We start from the raw sequence: 16,273 nt of genomic DNA on the forward strand, positions 1-16,273 counted from the left end.
AAATGGAAAGATATTCCGTGTTCATGGATTGGAAGAATTAATATTGTTAAAATTTGGATATGACACCAAAAGCAAAGGCAATAAAAGCAAAAATAAACAAGTGAAACTACATCAAACTAAAAAGCTTCTGCACAGCAAAGGAAACCATCGACAGAGTGAAAAGGTAACCTATCAAATAGGAGAAAACATTTACAAACCATATATCTGACAAGGGGCTGATATACATCCAAAACATATAATGAACTTATATAACTCAATAGCAAAAAAAACAAATAATCCATTTAAAAATGGGCAATGTACCTGAATAGACATTTTTCCAAAGAAGACATACAAATGGCCAACAGGTACATGAAAAAGTGCTCAACATCACTGATCATCAGGAAAATGCATATTAAAACCACACTGAGGTATCACCTCACACCTGTTAGAATAGCTTTTATCAAAAAGACAACAGATAACAAGTGTTGGTGAGGATATGGAAAAAAGAGAACCGTTGTACACTGTTGGTGGGAATGCAAATTGGTACAATCACTATGGATAACAGTATGGAAGTTCCTCAAAAAAATTAAAAATAGAACTACCATATGATCTAACAACCCTACTTCTGGATACAGTCATGCACCTCATACGACAGTTTGGTCAACAACGGACCACATATAGGATGGTGGTCCCATAAGATTAGTACCGTATAGCTTAGGTGTGTAGGAGGCTATACCATCTAGGTTTGTGTAAGTACATTCTATGATGTTCGCAGTGACAAAATCGCCTAATGACACATTTCTCAGAGTGTACCCCCGTCGCTAAGAGATGCATGACTGTACACATCCAAAGGAAAAGAAATCAGTGTCTCAAAAAGATATCTGCACCCCCATGTTCATTACAGCATTATTCACAATAGCTAAGATATAGAAACAACCTAAATGTCCGTCAATGGGTGAATAGATAAAGAATATGTGATATACATATATAGACACACATAGACACACACACACATACACACATATATATATACATACATACATACACACAAACACACAATGGAATTCGGCCAAGAAAAAGAAGTAAATCCTGCCATTTGAAACAACATGGATGAATCTAGAGGACATTATGCTAAGTGAAATTAGCCAGACACAGAAAGATAAATACTCTATGATCTCACTTATATGTGGAACCTAAAAAAAAAAAAAATTGAACTCACAGAAACAGTAGAGTGGTGGTTATGAAGCCGGGTACCTGAGGGTTACTGTAGATATTCAATAAGAACATGATTGCTTTTCGACCTTGTTCCCATATAGACATAGATGAATCTTGTCAATTTGCTGTCTTCTTGTTTAACTTGAGGGGTGACTCAGGGGTCTCGAGGACTTGTGAGAAGAGCGAGAATGCCTTCAGGGAGGTTGCGATCACTGGATGGCCGACCCCCAGCGGCTGCTGAAGCCCAGAAGTCAGACTGCCCGGGAGCTTATGGGGAGCGACCCCTTCCTTTCTCTGAAGCTCCACCTGCCAAGCCTCTTAGCTCTATAAAACCCCCTGCTTTCTGCTCTTGTTAAGGCGGATTTGAGCAAACCCATGCTCCCACCTTCTCGTTTTGGCAAATTCAAGTAAATTTTTCTCCATCTCCAAGCACCGATGTCTCAGTGTTTGGCTTACTATGCATCGGGCACACGAACTTGAGATTAAGAGGTTTGGAATCAGTTACCAGGGGCTTGAGAGTAGGAGAGACGGGGAGATGCTGGTCAAAGGGTACGAGACTTCAGTTATAACATGATTAAGCTCTAGAGATCTAACGTACAGCATGGCGACTATTTTATGTTGTATACTTGAAATTTTTTTTTTTTTTAAGATTTTATTTATTTATTTTTCCCCCCTAAAGCCCCAGTAGATAGTTGTATGTTATAGCTGCACATCCTTCTAGTTGCTGTATGTGGGACGCGGCCTCAGCATGGCCGGAGAAGCAGTGCGTTGGTGCGCGCCCGGGATCCGAAGCCGGGCCGCCAGTAGAGGAGCGTGAGCACTTAACCGCTAAGCCACGGGGCCGGCCCATGTATACTTGATATTTGCTGAGAGTAAACCTCAAGCATTCTTACCACACACACAGACACACACACGTGACTATTTGAGGTGATAGATGTGTTAATTAACCTGACTGTGGTAATTATTTCACAAAGTATATGTATATCAAATCATAACGCTGTACACTTTAAATATATACCATTTTAATTGTCAATTATACCTCGATAAAGCAGAAATTAAAAATTAAAATAAAAAGTTTTTTTGACATATGAGAGACAATAAACAAAATAATCTGTACACACACACATACACACACAAAACAGGTGGGCATTTGAAACCGGCAGTTAGCCATTGATGATGAGGCAGCTAGTAACTACGGGGGATCAGAATTGGCCACCTCAAAATATGTCTCTGCCTGAAAGACACTAACTAACCAAAGGGGTTTGGGATGGGAGGCCTGCCCCTAGAACAGGCCATTACCAGAGACATCTCCAGGTATCTAGGAGGGACCTTGCTAAGCCCATTCTTAGGTCTGGTTACCCTTTATAAGTGACATTTACATTTGTAAAGGAAATCTCCATTTGTAAAGGTATCTTCTTGCCAGTACCAGGAAGAAGGCGGGGGGGGGGGGGGGGGGGGGGGGGGGGGGGGGGGATGATGGCCTTACCTAGAAACTTATCAGAACGGAAGAAGAGGACTTAAATCTGCATGATAAACTTACTCACTGTTAACTGTGCTGTTTGGGCAATATGCTCTCTGACTCCCACTAGGTTCCTACTGATGACATCTCCCTGGAGCCTGGGTCACCACGGTAATGGGTGTTTGAGCTATTTTTTTCACGAATTGGAACCCCTTGTCCACTTCAGGCCGGACTGAGACCACCAACCCAACAACTGGGCCCACAGAGACATGTGTCCCATAAGCGACTTTTGATGTCAAGATGTTGGAACTCCACCCTCAGGGCATGCTAATGCCCCCAGTCTGTGAACATGCGTCCTACAAAGAGGCATGAAGCTTGACTACGCTTGCGCAGATCATCAATTACCTCTTCTCTCCTCACCTCCAATCATTTCAGACCACCATGCCCCCTACCCCATAAATACCCCTGAGTCCCTATTTTCGAGGAAGCGGATTTGAGATTCATTCTCCCGTTTCCATACTTGGCTGCCTTGTGATTAATAAACCCTCTCTTGGTGCAATCTCATCTTGGTGATAGGCTTTCTGGGCGGCGGGCAAAAACGGACCTGGTGCAATAACACATACTAAGATGAAAGAAATACTTTCAGAGTTTGAGCAGGATTCTTTTCAGATGAAATCCTCAAGTATTACTAAAAAACTGTGGATGAGTTTAAACTATGTGGGCCTAAACTACTCTGTAATTTACCCAAAACCGACAGGGTGGTATCTCTGAATTTAAGACACAGAAAGATACAAGGCAGTTTGGATATTGAGAAGTACTTAGGTTAAGGCCAATGTGTACAAAAACATTTATAAACTTATATAAAGCCTATCGAGCTTGGAAGCTTTGGAAAAACAAATAAAGAATTTGGTGAGAAACAAACTTCCTGTAAACATATTTCAAAATGTTTTGGCAGTAAACTGTTTTTAAGCACTATTCCTTACAGTTTTTTAAAAGGAAAAAAAGGGAGGTAGAGAACAGACCTGGATCTCTCACTACATTTTTGTTTGCTTATTTGTTTTTAATAGAAACAAAAACATTTCCTAATTAGAAACACTGAGGATAATTCTATCCATATCTTTTCTTTCTTTAGGAATAACAACAAAAACAGCACAGTAACACGTTAAATGATTTCTTCACCATGCCAAAAATCCAGATATTAAATTGTCAGAACACTTAAATGATATAAGCTTCAGTAGATCCCTAAAACCCAAAACTGTAACAATACTTTTAATACCCTGCTCAGAAAAGGAAAATGTCACATGTACTGTAGGTAACAAAAATAAACCAGTAAGGTGATTCTTTTCCTGTGTTTCGTCAATGAAGTTGGCTGAAGCACTGCCTCCGTACCAGGCATGCTTTCGGGAGGCTTTCTTCAAAATGCAGGCGGCCTGGGAGTGTTTCCAGAAAGACCTTGAAAAACCACAGTCTTCTGTGCTCTGTGTAGACACTTCGGTTCCTACAAAGCACTCAGGAGTTTGTCCTCTGCTAAAAACATCTTAGGAAAACCCAGATCCCGGTCCCTTCCCAAGCTGGGTTCCCTCCACCCCCCTGCAAACAACCACCTATTCCAGTTCTTTCCACAGTGCCCCTCCCCACCCCGAGGGGTTCTAAGCTACAATTAGCATCAAGTCTGGGCCCTGCTCAAAACCCATCCCTCCCATTGCTCTTAGCATCAAGTTAAAAGTCCTTACTCATAATGGGGTGCTGGTTACATGGGTATATGCACTTGTCATGAGCATTTCACTGTATGCAAAATTTACCTCAGTTTAAAAAAATGTTTTCAGTTAATAAACTGATCCACAATGCTCTGCATGATCCGGCTCTGCCAGCTTCTCCAGATTTATCTTGTACCAACCTTCCCCCCACTTGACTGTCCTTCGGTCACACTGGAACTTATTGCAGTTCCTCCACAAGCAAACTCTTTCCCAGCCCAAGGCCAGAATCTCCAGCCATCCCTGACCCACCCTACCCCCTTTCTTCCAGTTAACTCCTATTCATCCAGCTAGTCTCAGCTTGGGTGCCTTTTCCTCCAAGAAGCCTTCCTTCCTCCCTTCGTCCTTATGCAGAAGCGTGTGCTCCCACGTGTAGACCAAGGCCCTTCTCTGCTCCCTTAGCACCCTCTGCTTGTGCCACCACAGCACTTATTACACACACACATTAGACTATAAGGTTCATGACAGCAGGCACCATGTCTTTATTATTCACTGTTGGAGCCCGAGCACCTGGCAGAGCACAGATGATCAGTATATATGCATTTAATGAATGTCAAATGAAGGCATAAAGATATTAATCATTCTGATCCACAACCTTCCTTCCCCATTTTGCTGACTCTAATGTGCTGCCTGAATTCTGTGTCTGTCATCTCAAATCCAACTGTTAAGGCATCATAGCTCTGGCTCTAACTCCGCTCAGGTTTCCCATCTCAGAAGAAGAAATTTTCAAGGTTCAACAGAATTTAAGTCAAGGTGACAACACATGTTTAGTCAATTACCATGTACATTTCAGGCACTTGTCTACTCTCTCAGCCAAAAGAACTGGTATGTCTAGACAGTTTTTGTTTTGTTTTGTTTTGTTTTTTAATTTTTTGTTTATTGCAGTAACATTGGTTAGACGTGAGATGTTCGGCTACATGGCCCTGGCCACTCTGGGGCAGCACAGATTTTGGCCTTTCCTATGACAGAATCAATGACGTGACACCTTCAAGCTTTCAATTTTAGAAAGTAACAAAAAAAAGTAACCCAACTGAATTCCTTAAAAATCTCTCCTTTGCAAGGCTGTTATGAGGGATGGGTAGGAAAATGAGAAGGATGAGTCAGTGTGAGTCAGTGTCAAGAAGAAAACTCGGCTTCTGGTAAACAGTTTGCTCTTTTACAGACAGGATTAGGATTACCCGACTCCCATCACTAAAAATACACAAATAACAGGTGGTATACGTTATATAAGTAGTTCCAAAACAGAGATTCAGATCTTCGATTCCGAAAAGGAAACAGCTAATCAGAGATGGGCCAGACCCTCCCCAGGGCCTGTTTCTTTGTGGAGAAGCCCCAAGACTAAGTACGCATTTCCTTTAAGACAATTAAGATCCTAAATACTTCCACTGCTCACTCAAGTGACCTAAAGGAATGACTGGGCTTCCCCTACAATAACTACCACTGAATGAGCACCTACTGTGTGCCAACAACTGGGCCTGGCACTTCATATCATTCATCTTTAAACTCAGAACAATCCTGTAAGATGAGTATTACTATCCGTGTTTTATAGATAAGGAACCGGAGCTCACAGAAGTTAAGTGATTTACCCAAAATTGCACAGTGGCAGTTGCAGGATATGAACTCAGATCCGACTTGGAAGTGCTTGTTTCCCTGTACCCCAAACTCAATTCAGAAATATGTATGAATCACCACGTGCAAGGCAATGTACCCGGTGCCACAGGGGATACAAGGGAATAAGAGGCCACTCCAATTATCAAGAAAGGAAAGTGAGAAGAAAATGAGATTATCTGGGAGAGAGTCATCTCTCTATTTCCAGAATCTTGAACAAGGCCTGGCACATAAGAAATGCCCAGGAAATTATTACTGAAATATATGTGGAAGATAAGGAAAGCAAGCAATCAAATGTAACACAAGGCAGTCTGTGATTAGTGTCACCGGAGAGAACATGCTATGAGGGTTTAGATTATCTCCTGACGCAGGGCTCCGAGGAAGATGCATGAACAGCATGGCATTTGAGATAAGAGTGACAAGGGACTTTGACAGGCGACAGTGAAAAGTAATGAGATTGGTGGATTATAGGGAGCAATACAGTTGGGATAAACCCTTCAGCACCTCCAGCAAAACAGGGAGAGATGAAGCTGGAAAGGCAAATTGTGTGGACCCTGAGTCTGCTTCAAGTGCCTTTATATGGAAAAGCACAAGAATTACAAATATTTCCAAGTTGATTCAGATCAATACAAAAGGAGACATATTTAATGGTTAAATCAAGAACTGACACATAGCCTTTCTAGAACAAACTGGTAGTGGTGGTAGTAGGGGGTATAATTGAATAAATGAATGTATGTATACAAATCTAGAACATACGTGGTTATATAACAAAAGGAACATTACAGATAAATTCTACCACATTCATTACCTCAACACTAAATCATTATAGCACGGGTTCTGTAAGTGTATATATTTTTTTTAATTTAACCTATAGCTCCTTCATTGGGGGACTAGTTAGGTCAATGACCCTCAACAGGCAGTCGATAGACGGCTTTCTGGAAATGGGGGAGGAGGGGAGGGCATTTTGGGTTGTCACAATATTTGATTGCCTCCTCGCTCAAATGGGTATTTAGCAGGTAGGGACCAGGATGTTAAATGTCCAGCAAATTGTGAGGCAGTCTTATAGAAACAAAAATTGTCCTTACCCTGCCTGACTTTCAAATACCAAGATATTCATGTAAGTGGAAAATCTGTTTATAATGATCTGAGCCTGGAACTTAACTCCTTTTTACATGTAAAGAAGTAATTCTGCATGGTTTTAGAGGCAATGTATTTTCCAAGAATGCATAGAAAAGGAAAGATGTAAATACCATGGAAAAAGAAGATGATGCTTTGTTTTGTATTTAGGGGTGAATTATCATGTCTGTAACATACTTTCAAATAGTTCCTGAAAAACCGAAACACACACATATGTGGATAAAGCAGATGCAGCAAAATGTTAACACTGTTTGAGCTAGGTATTTGATACAGATGCTCACTGTACTCTTTAATTTTTTTCCGTATGTTTGAAATTTTTCATAATAAAAGCTGGGGGAAAAAATCCATCTGGCCCTCATTAAGTAAGAGGTCATAACTGAGCCTAAGAGTGCAGACTTGAGAGCTCTGTGACCTTAGGAAGGTTACTTTCCCTGCCTGTGCCTCAGTTTCCCCATCTGTAACAAGAGGATAATAACAGTACCTACCTCACAGAGCTGTTATAAGGATTAAAAATGCTAATAAATGGAAGCTGCTTAGAACAGAGCCTGGCACAGAGTAGGCACTACTAAGTCATAGCTATTATCATCACACCTCAGTAAACAGTCGCCCACCCATGCACCTGCCCATCTCTCCATCCTGAGTTATCTGAAGAAGCAGAAAGGTTGGAAATTCTTCACCAAGAGTCATTTTTTCATTACTTTCTTTGAATCAGATCCTTTCCCTCAGTCCCCCTTCTTGAATGCAGACTGAGTACATTTTTTTCTTAGACCTCTCCTGACCTTCTTCTCTCCCCATCCCACCTGAACACCTTCCTGCCTCCTAATTCTTACTAATCCTTCAGGACTCAGGCCAAGCATCAGCTCCTCTGTGAGCCTTGCCAGGCTCAGCCATCACTTGGCTGTCCTCCTCTGCAGTCCTCCCAGACACTTGGTATAAGACTGCCTTGGAGTGTCTATTACCTTTCAATTTGCAGATCTCTCTCTAAACAGACTTTAAAACTCTTTGAGAACAAGGGCTATACCTTTCTTTGCTATAAACTTTCTTAGGCTTCTCACAGCCTCTCACAGAGGAGATAACGATGAAATCTTTCTTTGATCTAGGGTGGCTGCATTTGCTCTCTGAACAACTTGCCCTTGTTTTTAATGCTGCCTCAGAAAACTCAATCCAAAGGCTTTGCCCCAAACAGAACACTTCACTTGACACTTTCTTCCGTGCTAACATGAAGTCGAGGGTGGTCCCAAAGAGTTCCGAGCTGCAAGTGCTATGTTCAGGAGCCAGGGCACACTCAAGTACTCATCTGGGCGTCACCTGGTGCTTCCTCCTGGACACACCCAAAGCCCAGCACCAGCTGCGTCTTCCTTTCTCTCCCAGCAAACCCATCATTCTGCCTGAATTCCCTACTGGGAGGACCAGTGTGATTAGTGGATGATATTCTGAAGGTGACGGGACCAGAGTCCTTTTCCTGAAGTGGTCTCCAAGAGAAATGTATACACGTGGGGGCAAAGCAAGGAAAAGAGAAGCATCACTCCAGACTGAGACTTTGGTTCCAGCACCAGAGCAGAACTCCAGTGAGCTAAGCTGGACCATGTTGTTGATGGTGTTTCCTCGCTTAGAACCTTCCAATACCTCCCACTGTGCCTAGACTGAGATCGAAACTCCTCATCACAGTCTACAAAGCGGGGGGAGACCCAGGCCCTTTCCCTAGTCTGAAACTGTACCACTCTCTCACTGCCTATCCTCCAGCATCACAGCCCTATCTGCTCTCTGAACAGTACAAACTCAACTCTACCTCAGGGCCTTTGTGCCTGTGGCTTCCAGTCGTGGTTCTACTACTTACTAGCTGTGTGACCACAGAAAAGTTACTCAATCACTTTTTTTTTTTTTTGTGAGGAAGACCAGCTCTGAGCTAACATCTATTGTCAATTCTCCTCCTTTTGTTTTCCCCAAAGCCCCAGTAGATAGTTGTATGTCATAGCTGCACATCCTTCTAGTTGCTGTATGTGGGACGCGGCCTCAGCATGGCCAGAGAAGTGGTGCGTTGGTGCGCGCCCGGGATCCGAACCTGGGCCGCCAGTAGCGGAGCACGTGCACTTAACTGCTAAGCCACGGGGCCAGCCCTACTCAATCACTTTGAAACTCAGTTTCCTCATCCATAAAATTCAGTCACTCGGAAAATATTTATCAAGTGCCTACTACATGCATGTCCTGTTCTAGGCACCGGAGACAAAGCAGTGACAAGAACAGACAAGGTTCCCACTCTCCTCAGCTCACCTTCACCGGACAAACGGCAATTAAACAAATTAATAAATAATTTCAGACAGTAGCAAATACTATGAGGAAAATTTAACAGAGTAATGGGACAGACGAATGCAAGTGGGGAGAGCAGGCTACATTAGAGTGGCCAGGGATGGCAGCCTTGAGGAGGTGACATTTGAGCTGAGATCTATTATTAAGTGAAACCAGGTAAAGAGTACATGGAATCTCTCTATTATTTCTTACAACTGCATATGAACCTACAATGATCTCAAAAAGTTAAAAAAAATATCACTCAGGCTGTTACGTGGAGATTTATATACTCACATACATACATAATATGTACACATACATAAAATATTTTTTTAACTTTAATAATGTGTTTTATTTAACCTAGTATTTCCAAAACATTATCATTTCAACATGTAATCAATATAAAAATTATTGGGACCGACCCAGTGGCATAGTGGTTAAGTTCGCGCACTCCGCTTTGGTGGCCCGGGGTGTGCAGTTCAGGGCATGGACCTACACACCGCTCGTCAAGCCATGTGGTGGCGGCGTCCTACCAAAAAATAGAGGAAGATTGGCACACGTGTTAGCTCAGGAACAATCTTCCTCAAGCAAAAAGAGGAAGACTGGCAAAGGTGTTAGCTCAGGGCCAATCTTATCAAAAAAAAATAAAATATTAATGACATACTCTTTCTTTGTCCTAAGTCTCTGAAATCCACTGTGCACAACACATCTCAATTCAGACTAGTCACACTTCAAGTGTTCAACAGCCACGTGTGGCTAATGGCTACCATATCAAACAGCACAACTATAGAGGTCTACCTAAGGCCTTTGATCATGGGCATTTAAATTTGACCCTCTTTCTCTGTTTTTCTTTCTTTTGTTTCCCCCCAGTTTTATTGAGATATAATTGACATATGACACTGCATTAGTTTTAGGTGTACAACCACAAATCTTGTAATGGGCTAAGAAGGGAATCGGCAGACCCGGGAGGAGGCTGCTGCTGTCTCAGGGCTCAGAGGCTGCAGCAGGGAGCAGGGTGCATTTTGCTGCTATGGCAATGTAACCAATGGACTGGGCGTGGACAGGAGAGTGAGCGAGATCAAGGAAGGTTTTTAGTTGAAGCAACTGGGTATTTATTTAAATCATATCTACCTAACAGTGCTTCTGTGAGACTTAAATGAACCAATATATGTAAAACACCCAACACGATGCTAAGTACATAGTAAATGCTCAATACGTGTTGAAATGAAAGAAAAAAGCTGATCCTCAAGGACCAGCACGTAAAAAACTAAGGTACATTCTACTGGATCAAGTCCCCCAATTCCTTCACAATCCAAAACTGCTCCAAATTTCATTTTTCAATGATTACCAAGGAAGATCAAGAAGTACATTTAGACTCCTTTCTAACTTCCTTTTCACTCAAAAGAGACATAAACATGTGTCACAGAGAAGTAAAGAATTCCCATCATTATAAAAATTCTAAGTTTTTCCCATCAACTCTCTCAATTTAGAAGTTTAAATTAGATTTAAATTAGAAGTACATATCTTCTACTACAACATTGGCTAGATGGCTACTTGAGATGATTTGTGCTGGATCCTTTGAAAAGAAGCATCAACAAAATATACTGGAATCCCAGGGAAAAGAATCAAGAAGAGAGACTGTGTAATAAAACACTTAAATAGAACAGTCCATGGGAAATAAAGCTAAGAGATCATACATCATTGGAGCCAAACAGTGACATTAGGATATTGCCCTTTTTGAGATAAAGCTGCATTTTGTATTTATTTGTTTTGTTATTTGAGAGTATAGAATGCGAGTTGAGTTTGTTTGAATGAAGAAGTTTATAAAAGTACAAGATGCTATAAATCACAAATGGGAAGAAGGCCAAATTTTTACTAGCTAAAACAACAAAAATCAAATTTTTAAAAAGTCAAACCTAATGACAAGTGGTAGTTTGAAAAGAGAAAATTTTCCTGAGAATTTAAGTTTAGGACACTGACTCTCTGACCCGGATTTACATAACTCTCATACCCAGGAGACGTGACGGCTGACTGTCCTGTCCAAACAAACACAGCAGACATTTATTATAACCATCAGCGACAGTCCACTTCTCTTCCCACAGTATCTACTAGTTCTTATCTCAGACAGATATGTGTGTGTGTGGTTTGGATGAATGTTCTACATAACTAGAATTATTTGCAGTACTGAGTAGAAAGCAAAGTCTTTAAAACTTAGTCTTCATTTAAAAGAAAAGAAAACTGATTTTTTAAAGAATTCTGGCTTTGAGAAAGCTATTTTTAATTAAGAGTAGAGCAAAGTGTTACAAGAAAAATACAGACAAACGAAGATACTGTTTATATTTCAAAGATGGTGAAACAGATTCTGCTACAAGATTTTTCCAATACTAATCTCCAGCAAACAGTTCCTTAGGAAAACTATTTTTATCCCTTTATCAACTTGGTTGATAAGTATTTCATTTCCAGTGCATATATGGACAAGCCAAATAAAGCAAAACTGTTTTCATGCTTTAGAAACAAACATTTTGCAAATGGAAACAAAGCTTATTCTACAATGTTTATTTGCTAGGCTGACAAATGACTCTGGGGCCCACTAATATCACGAAGTCTGAGAACAAGAGTCCATACGAGGAATAGGCTTGACTCCCAAAAAACTCCAGAAGCACAGTCCTCCAGACCAGAACACCGCTTCGGAAAACTGTGATTAATGTTAATTAATCCAGAACACATTTACATGTATTATTTTACTGTCTTGTGTGGTATATAAGATGCTATATTGTTCCCATTGTTCAGATGAAGAAACTGCAGCTCCGAAAGGTTGATGTTCAAGGTCACCAAGTTAGTAAGTGCCATGGCCACCAAACTTAGCTCCCTCAAGCTATGCAGTAGTGACAGTAACGGCAGTGACGGTAATGCGGCGGCAGTGGCAGGCTTTAAGTTGTACTCACCATGTGCTGGACATTGCTCTTTGCACTGTTCATATGTCAACTCTTGCAACCCTCACAACAACCCTGTGAGGGAGGCAGGCACGTCTGTCTCTGGGCCAGCAGCCTCCTCCTTCTCCATCCTGCCCACCCATACATGCTCTGCTTCTTTCCCCACAAAACCAAAACGGGCATCCCAAAGTCCTCATGTTCTCTCTACCAAAATCAAAATTGGCTCTACAATGTTGATAATTGTTGAAGCTGGATGACGGGTAATGAGGGTTTCTTTATACCATTCTCTGTACCTTTGTTTATGTTTGAAAATTACCTTATAAACACTTAACATTTTTTGCTTTAACATGGAATCTGACCTATTGAAGAGGCTAGAAGACTAGCCTCCACTAGCAATGAATTCAAAGGAAGTGTGATGGAAGATGGCTATATAATAATAGAAGAAAGTGAAACCTTGAGTCATTCATTCATTCCATGAAAATAAATTGAGCATCCATTATGTTAGGATATGTAGAGGTCCAATGAAGGACTCCGGTCCTCAACAAGCTACGAATGTAGCAGCAGTTACAAAATGAATGCAAAAATAATTATAGAAGAGGACTATTTATGAGAAATGCTTTAAAAAGAAAAGTTCAAAGTGTTACATGAAAAAGAAGTCACATGAGGACAAATTCCATTATACTGAACTTTGTGGGACAGTCCAAACTTTCTGGTCTATTAATCACTATTATCTAAAATCAGCGAGTGGCCCACAAGAAGAAATGGAGCTAAATCCAAAAGCAAAATTAGGGCTGGAATGCCCATATGTTCCTTTTAAGTATTAAAATAATGGTTTCCAGACTGAAATTCAGGCCTCTCAGTGAAGAGGGGCAGAATTCCTCTGAAGTCCTTGGATCAAAACATACTGATTGGAGAAGATTTAGCTGTAAGGAGCTCACCAGAGCACCACTTACAACACTAAAAACTGAGAAACAATGTAAATGTCCAACAACAGAGTTTGGTAATATTTTTCATCTCAATTGATGCACAGTAATCCATACATAACAATTTAAAAAGAAATAAAATAGAAGCTCTCTTCCTGATAGGATTAGGACTCATAATGGTAGAATTCATTAAAAAAAAAAAACAGAGAGGAATCATTACCTAATGTACGTTCATTTACCAAATACTTGATAAAGGACCAAAGTTTTTTTTTGAGAATACATTCTAGCAATTAAAGTTCCTGCATGAACCATACTCATGATGCACGTCTTTGAGTTCCAGTTTTTACCAGGAAGACATTTGTAAAGTAGTCTAAAGGCAAAATTCTACATTTTGATGAGTTTTTTTCCTCAATCTTTTCAGAGGTCTTTTATCTTTATCAGGTCTTTCAAACACATTCAACTTATTTATTTATTTATTTTGCTGGGGAAGATTCGCCCTGAGCTAACAACTGTTGCCAATCTTCCTCTTTTTGTATGTGGGTCACTGTCACAGCGTGGCCACCGACAGACGAGTGGTGTTGGTCCACGCCAGGGAACCAAACCGGGGCTGCCGAAGCGGAGTGCACCAAACTTAACCACTAGGCCACCAAGGCTGGCCTCACGTTATTTTTTGTTATTGAGGTAACATTGGTTTATAAACATTGTATAAATTTCAGGTGTACATCATTATATTTCAATTTCTGTGCAGACAACCAATTTTTTCACAAAGGCGACGTCTTTTTTTCCTTTTTGTCCTCATATTTCTTTAGTTAACATAACATTTAGTTATTCTGTAATTACAATAACAAGTAAAACTGGTATAAACAGGCTTGGGAACAAGCCCAGCTGACTCTTGTTGATCACCATCAACACGGCAAATACTGACAATGTGTTTAACATGGGCCAGGCACTGCTCTAAGCACTCTCTATATATTGTCCTTTAATACTCACAGTCTAGGCACCACTGTGACCATCACTTTACTAATAAGGAAACTGAGGCAAAGTAAAGCAACATGCCTGAGGTCACACGACCAGTAAAGGGCAGAGTGAGAATTCTAACGCAGGCAGTCTGGTTCCAAGTCAGTGACTTTAATCACTATAAAACCCAACGGGTTGGGCCAGCCCCGTGGCTTAGCGGTTAAGTGCACGCGCTCCCCTACTGGCGGCCCGGGTTCGGATCCCGGGCGCGCACTGACGCACCACTTCTCCAGCCATGCTGAGGCTGCGTCCCACAGACAGCAACTAGCAGGGTGTGCAACTATGACATACAACTATCTACTGGGGCTTTGGGGAAAAAAAGGAGGAGGATTGGCAACAGATGTTAGCTCCGAGCCGGTCTTCCTCAGCAAAAAGAGGAGGATTGGCACGGATGTTAGCTCAGGGCTGATCTTCCTCACAAAAAAAAAAAAAAAAACCCAACGGGTGAGAGCTGCAGTGTGCTGGCACTCTAGAGCAGCACCATCCAATAGAAGTTTCTGCAATAACGGAAATGTTTTATATCTGCGCTGTCCAATACAGTAATCACTAGTCACACGTGGCTATGAAGATTGAGAACTGAATTTTTAATTTAATTTTAATTAAAATTTAAAAAGCCACATGTGGCTAGTGACCAGCATACTAGACAGCATAGTAGGGAGCTGTCTACTAGCTAAGAACATTCAGAGGGCCATGGGAATTAAACACTAAGTTCTATACTGAAAATGGACAGGATCTGTTAATCTAGCATCCATTAAGTGGAAATTGGTTAAGAAGCTTCTATATACTAACTGACATGAAAGGATACTCATGATGTGGTTAAATGGAAAATATCAATTATAAAACATTATATAAACTATGATCTCATTATTTGATTAAAAAATCATGAATAGAAAGAGAGTAAACATACACAAAACTGTGGTTCCCTCCAAATGGAGGTTATAGGGGACACTGTTGGCTGCCTTCTGGGGTGGGCACTGCATGCTGTCAGACCTATAGCCATGTTCCCTTTCTTCCATAGCAACAGAATCCCTCTATTGTTGGGAACAGCAATGTGTCCAGCTAAGAAACCACATTCACCAGCCTCCCTCACAGATAAGACTGGACAATGCAATGTAAACTGAACATGTTGGCTGGGACTTTCAATACTTTAAAGGGTGTCCTTTGCCCTCCCTTTCTTACTTCTTCCTGCCTAAAGGAAGGACTGTTTGTCTAGAGAGCCAGAAGCCCACGTGTGACCACATGATGACCACGAGAGTGCCCGCAGTGTGATAAGGATGGTGAAGCAGAAAGAGAGAAAGATCTAGACTGCCTGTTGGCACTGTGGAACTGCCATGCCAGCAACAGACTGCCTACTTTGGATTTAATGTTTTTTGAAAGAAAAATAATTTGTCTTATTTAAAGCACTGTTATCAGCAGCCAACACAATTCCTAGCCAACCAATCTACTCAGCGTCCATTCCTCCTACTCACAGAAAAACATCCTTCCTCACAGAAACACAATTCTGTTCCTGATTGGCGTAAAGATAATCTCATCTCCCTTGTAAATGCATGTAGTGAGGTGTTCAAGAACCAGACCTAAGCCAATAAGGCATGGCATTGCCCTGGTGACAGGAATTGGTTCAGGAATGGGCACATGACTCAACCCAGACCAATGAGATTCTAGGATTAGTATTCTGGAGGCTTCTGAGAAAAATGCTCACTCTTAGGAGAACAGAGGAACAGAGAACCGTTCTACACCTTTGGTGGGTGCCATACAGGCATCTGGGGCCCACAACTGCTGCAGCTATTTTGCTGCTGGCCTGAGGATGAAGCCAACACCCTGGGGAGGGCACAACCAAGAGAATCTTAGGGTAAGAAGTGGATTAAGAAAAGTGGATTAAGTTAATCTTGAAGTCTGTCCTACCTCTGGGACAAGTACAAGTTATGCGAGCCAAAAAATATCCACACTACAGAGATGTCATCT

At 41.3% G+C, this 16,273-nt stretch overlaps 1 protein-coding gene across 7 annotated transcripts in view; it reads right to left on the reverse strand.

Moving 5' to 3' along the window:
• The window catches only part of PKIG (cAMP-dependent protein kinase inhibitor gamma), a 79,015-nt gene that overhangs the window by 51,979 nt on the left and 10,763 nt on the right, over positions 1–16,273 (reverse strand). For 2 of the 7 annotated variants that reach the window (XM_058562638.1, XM_058562647.1), the window contains exon 1: positions 1,199–1,236. The exons of 2 other annotated variants lie outside the window; for them this stretch is intronic. The gene's annotated coding sequence lies outside the window, so the exon portion shown is untranslated. Of the gene's footprint in view, positions 1–1,198; positions 1,256–16,273 lie in introns of those variants that run through there. 3 more of the 7 variants (XM_058562642.1, XM_058562641.1, XM_058562639.1) reach the window with 2 other exon arrangements.

This window comes from Diceros bicornis, chromosome 19 (assembly GCF_020826845.1).
Source record: "Diceros bicornis minor isolate mBicDic1 chromosome 19, mDicBic1.mat.cur, whole genome shotgun sequence".
Taxonomy (NCBI): Eukaryota; Metazoa; Chordata; class Mammalia; order Perissodactyla; family Rhinocerotidae; genus Diceros; species Diceros bicornis.